This window comes from Pyxicephalus adspersus, chromosome 1, assembly GCF_032062135.1.
Source record: "Pyxicephalus adspersus chromosome 1, UCB_Pads_2.0, whole genome shotgun sequence".
Taxonomy (NCBI): domain Eukaryota; kingdom Metazoa; phylum Chordata; class Amphibia; order Anura; family Pyxicephalidae; genus Pyxicephalus; species Pyxicephalus adspersus.
In genome coordinates this window covers 8,413,767-8,419,766 of record NC_092858.1, presented here as the reverse complement: position 1 = coordinate 8,419,766, position 6,000 = coordinate 8,413,767, and the positions used below count along the sequence as shown (strand labels likewise).

The following is a 6,000-nucleotide window of genomic DNA, read 5'->3' as shown; positions in this document are numbered from 1 at the left end:
AAAGAAGCCGGGCACGGTAACAGTGAAGGCTATCCATGGCGAGCGTGCAGGAAAAGCCTATACGGGGGTCCCAAAAAAAATAAGGGCATGGCGTACCCGTGTGTGCCTGCCCCACTACACCCATGGTGAGGGGGCTCTATAAATATAGATACTATAGATAATTATAATTGGCTTTGTTGGGGCACCATAATTGCCCTAGTGGCACAGACAGCAATAAAGGGGTACTACCTCTCCCTATTCTAAAATCTTAAAATAAATCAATAAAGAAAAAATTATCAATAAATATTAATAATAATATCAATAAATATTAATATTATTATTAATAATAATAATAATAATAATAATATCAATAAAGGGGTTCTAACCCCTCCCTACTCCAAAATCCTAAAATAAATTAAAAAAGAAAATATCAATAAATATCAATAATAATATTAATAATAATAATAATAATAATAATAATAATATCAATAAAGGGGTTCTAACCCCTCCCTACTCCAAAATCCTAAAATAAATTAAAAAAGAAAATATCAATAAATATCAATAATAATATTAATAATAATAATAATAATATCAATAAAGGGGTTCTAACCCCTCCCTATTCAAAAAACTAAGAAAGATCCAAAAAAAATTGCCTATGGTTATCCATTAAACACCACAAATTTAAAACACACAAAAATAAATACAAAGTATCTTTAATTTGTAACTTTTTTAACTTTTTTTCCTCAGCAGAACGTATTAACCCTTTCCCACCAAAAGAGAAAAGCCCAGGCAGCCTTCAGCCAATAGAGAATCAGCTGGCAGCCGGCGCGGTGAGTGTTAAGAATGTGGGCGGTGCTCGGCCAGACTCTCCACCAATAGGAGCGCCGCGTTCCCTCCCATCCCACACACAGCCATTGGTCTCCCGCATGACGGTGCCTTAGCGGGCGGCCGCGCTCGGCTCTTTTCAGACGCTCCCTGGCTGCAGAGCTTTGCGGAGCTCGGTGTGCTGACCTTCCATAGACAGAGCGATCATCGCACGATATCTCAGCACTGAGGATATAAATGAGAGCCAAGTTTGCACGCTGTTATCGGGCAGAGAATGAAAGAAGATCACAGATAACACTTCATCTCTGGGGATCCCATCTGCAGGTATGGGGGGGTTGGGTTATTCTAGGGGGGGTCTAACAAACTTTTGGGGCTGTCTGTAAAACTTCCATGCACTGGCCCTTTAACACTTTCCTGACCAGCATGGGCAAAGCATGGCCCCAGGGGGTCTGAAAGGATTTATGGAGGGCAGGGGGAGGAGGGGTGATAACTCTTTGCATCATCTAAAAGTTTTCTTCAATATTCAGGATCTAAAATATTTCTAAATCTGATTGCATGAGGTTGCTGCAGTGATCGATAATTGGAGTACAAAGTTTGCTAGAATGCATCGGAGCGATTGTTCTTCCAGGAGGCGATCGTTTAAAATGATTGGCGCAGATTTGGTTTGGTTGATCGATGTTCAGGATGAGAAGATTCTGATTGGTCCTGAGAAAAAAAATGATTGTGGATGGCGATGGGAATTTATGAACGCTTTCACCTCTCAGTTACATAAAAATGTGGAGAAACGATCGATTGGATTGGTGGAAGGCATTTCGATCCAAATTGGAATGTTGGCATTGGATTGGTTAACTTGTGGACAGTTATTCCGGTACCCCTATTGATGTACAGCGCTGTGTAATATGTTGGTGCTATATAAATCCTGTTTATTATTAATAATAATAATTTAACCCCAAGAGCTTGCAATTCGTTATGTGCTGCAGGATCCTCATAGTACAGAACGGTTACTGATTGCCCGCCAATGGTGGTAGACGATCTGGGTCCTGAGCGGAACTGATCTGAGACCCCCTCTGCACAATTAACTTGGGGCCCCTATGGTTTGAGGAAGGTCCGGGGCCCTCATTCAGCCAGCCCACCCATACTTAACAAATGCAAATGGTGCTCCCTATCTGCCATGCCCCATTGGCACCCCAGCTCCCCTCTTCATTAGTATCAATCTACTGCCCATGCTCCATGCCCGGCTCCTCATATCCTCCATAAGACCTGGCTCTACTGTTGGCCCACCGGATGACCCATCAACCCAATGGCCAATCCCAAGACCAGGAGCGCATTTGTATTTCTTACACATGGGGGGCTGATAGATATCTGGACTTTGTTGTAAAAGCAGAGTTGCCCTTAAAGTCTTGTACCATGGTGCTAATTGCAAGCTCTTTGGCTTAGTTATAGAAACTAGGGCCAAGAGCCAATCAAAGTGCCAACTCCATAGATTGGGTCAACTGGAAGAGTGTATATATATATATATATATATAATCACTTGAAGAGAATACACACACACACATTTATTATTAATAAACAGGATTTGTATAGTGCCGACATATTACGCAGTGCTGTACAATAGGGGCACACATAGGGGCTATGTATGTGTGTTTGTGTGTATGTGTATATATATATATATTTACATACATACACACGCACACATGTGTGTATTCCCTTCAAGCGATCCTAACACATCACAAATCTTAAGTTCCATTGTGGCGCAGAACACGTTCCCCCCCGTGTGGTCACCAGGTGACCCCAACACCCCATTGGCCGCACCGTGCCCGGTCTTCACAAATCTGCCGTCTCATCCTCTGTATCTGGCATCAATCTGCCGACTCATCCTCTCCGACTTCTCGCTTCAATTTCATATTCTGTTCCCAACTTTATAGAGTTTACTCAAAACTTTTTTGAGTAATTGTGAGTTGGGGATTGGTCACTGCTGCCCTCCCTATGTTGGGGGAAGTTCCCATGAAGAGGTTAATGCACATCTGACTGTGAGTAAACTGACTTTGTCACTGGCTGCGGTTAGTTTTCTTTCCCAGCTCCATCTCTCGAGCTGAGTTGAAATTGCCACGGCTGCAAGTAATTTGATCAGCAGCTGTAGCGCCGGCGGCCGCCTCCTCCGGTGCCCAGGCACTACCCTCCTGCCTTTCACCAGAGCTGGCTAACCATCCCGGACTGCGTTGCAAGATTTCATTGCATTGTCTCGCTTCTCCCTCTCTTCAAGAGCCCTTGCCCCCTGAGCTTACAATCTAATCTCCCTTCTGCAGACTTACACGTAGCGTGCCAATTTGGGCAACTTTCCAATAATGTGCAGAGGAAGGGGGAAGCTGCTCAGTCTGGGGGTGAGCAGAATTGTTTCCAGGACCCCAGCACTGCAAGGCAGGAACTTTAACCACTGAGTCACCGGTGTGTCTTCATTTACTGCCGGAAGGGTCTATAGGGATGGTTGGTGGGCAGAAACCACTGCTGCCTAGGGTCCAAAAACCATTGATCTGCCATGAAGGCCCTTATTATTAATCAGGATTTATATAGCGCCAACATATTACACAGCGCCATACATAAGGGTTGCAAATGACAGCCAGATACAGACAGTGACACAGGAGGAGGAGATCCTGCCCCAAAGAGCTTACAATCTAGGAGGTGGGGAAGTAACACACAATAGGAGATCAGTGCTTGCTGCAACTTGCCACTAAATTACAAAGTATGTGTGAAGAGAAGGGATTAAGGAAATGCTTCCTCCTGCCTGCAGCAGATTGGTGATAACACATTTTCTAGGCACGCTCACTTCTTACAAATCCTTGCAGAAATCCAATGTGCAATTTTGTCTGTAATCTTTTATAATAAAGACCAATCACTGCTGCTCCCTCTCCTGGGACAAGGTGACTGGTCTTGTATCCGCCCCCTCCTATAGTTTTTAACAAGCTACCTGTAGTGTTTGGGTTTTCTTGCTGCCTTCCACAGCTTTACTATCTTGTGCATCCGGTTGCTGTTACTTTTTCCCAAAAAAATCTGGGTTTTCAGGTATTTTATGCACACAAAATGGATTTCTATTCCTTCTGGCTATTGGGGAATCTATTTAAATGAAGATTGTTTTGTTTCCAGAGAAGGATTCTGCCAGCAGTAGGGATATAGTAAGAATTGTAGTTGCAATGCAATATTTAATAAGTGTGGCAATTTATTATAAATATAAAAACATTCTCCTGTATCTGGATTTAGGTTTTTCATGCTCACTTATTGTTATTTTATATAGCGCTAACATATTGCGCAGCGCTGTACATTAAATAATATGAACAGATCCAAACAGTGACACAGGAGGAGGAGAGGACCCTGCCCCGAAGAGCTTACAATCTAAGAAGTTTTACTTTTCGCATTTACAATACCATTTTATTGAGTTGTTTGTTCTTCATTTGTATCAACTTTTATATCATTCGTTGTCTTTCTGAAATTTTGGTGAATGTCTAAGCAGAAACCCCTAAGAGATCAAGCAGCAGGCTCCCTGTGTGTCTGATATAATATGTTAAACGTGAGCCGCAGCTGTGACCTTGGAGCGTTTTTTTCAACGTCACGATATTCTCCCAAAATCCGCTTTCCAGCTGTTCTGGCGAAAGTAGCCAAAAGAAAAGAAACATTCCATTCCATGTTGCAGCGAATGGTTTTAAACTCCAGACTGTGCTTGTAAAACTTACCAGACAAGTGGAATTATTTTATTTGCTCAAATAACGGATGCTGGATTTTTATGGGTTATGATATCAAGCCTGACCAGGGGTGGGAGCAACGGCTGATCGTGTTAGGTAGGGATAAGGGAACTACCAACTACTGAAAATGCTGCAGATTGTTCTACTGACTTGGTTCTGTGATGGGGAAAAAATGATATCTATAAGAAGACGGTGATATGTTCAAGAATGATGGAAAGAACGGCAAAGATAGGTGTGATGGAACAGTGCACAGAATTTTTTTTATACCTGCTTTTCCTAAGTGCAGCAGGATGGGAGAATAGCATCCCCATTTTCAACCCAGACATTTATTTTAAGCCAGGTGGCAGCCCCTGTATTGTGACCCAACCCTTCAGTAACCACCCAAAAACACAGCCGGGTGGTTACTGAAAAGTGCCGGGTGGTGCACCCATCTAAAAGGTGCTGGGGAGAACACTGGTATCCAATATACCTAAAATAATTCAACCAGACAGTAGGATAATGCAGTTATATCAGGGGTGTTAAAGGAGGAAAAAAATACCGCGTTCTACTCTGCTTCATGATACCCCATGCTACTCTTGTATTCTACCCAGTCCATGTTGGTACTGACGCAAGACAGGCTTTCCTTCCACCCCAGGATACCCTATGTTGGAATTACTCACCACGGAAAACAAGGGACTTGCAGCTCTGGTGGTGGCAGTCCTAACCCTTTCCAGGAGCCCGTTGAATGATGAGTCTAAATGTGTGCATTGGGCTGAATGGCTTAGCGTCCACATCAATATTTGGGCACGTTGGCCCAAGCCGTGCAAAGGGCATTTCAGCCACATGTTGCTGCTGTAGGTGCTTCCCCATGCCAAGAGCAGTTCAGATTCAGATATCTCCTAGACTTCCCTTCTAACTTTCTACTCTGTGTACAGAAAAGATCCTTTCTCCACTTTTAACCAGTACAAAGACCAACGTTGCATTGGACCGCACCTTGCACTATACGCTTCAAATTTCCATCTAAAAACCCTGATTCCGAAATGCATTGGCAGTGATTGCCACCATTCTTTGAATGCACAACCAAATTTCTACCGAATGTTTTTTACTTTGAATTGGCATTTTACTTTTGCTGTGCCGTATATGAAAATACACGTAGTCATGAGATTACACACCACAAGACCAGGGCTGACCACAGAAACATATCTCTAGAGTCAGCTAATGTTGTAAATGCTTCATAAATGGCTTTTCTGTTGTCTGGGGTTAAACTGGTCACTCAGATCTGTTTTCCTGGTCACCATGTTAGCTGGAACTGATTTTGGGAAGTTTGTATGAATACAGAATGTTGTTACATTGTTTCACAATCTCACCAAATCTTCTGTTCTATTTTATTTGAGGTTTTATGGAGAAATGTCTATCATATCAGAAATAACCCTGTACTCTGGGTCTTTGAGGTCAGACAGTTTAATGCTTTACTATAGTTGAT

General features: G+C 42.7%; 1 protein-coding gene across 2 annotated transcripts in view; it reads left to right on the top strand.

Annotated features, from left to right (window-relative positions):
* The first annotated feature begins 920 nt into the window (after window positions 1-920).
* The window catches only part of TSKU (tsukushi, small leucine rich proteoglycan), a 28,653-nt gene continuing 23,573 nt past the window's right edge, over window positions 921-6,000 (top strand). The window contains exon 1 of one of the 2 annotated variants that reach the window (XM_072401729.1): window positions 921-1,128. The gene's annotated coding sequence lies outside the window, so the exon portion shown is untranslated. Of the gene's footprint in view, window positions 1,129-3,841; window positions 3,865-6,000 lie in introns of those variants that run through there. The other variant, XM_072401738.1, reaches the window with a different exon arrangement.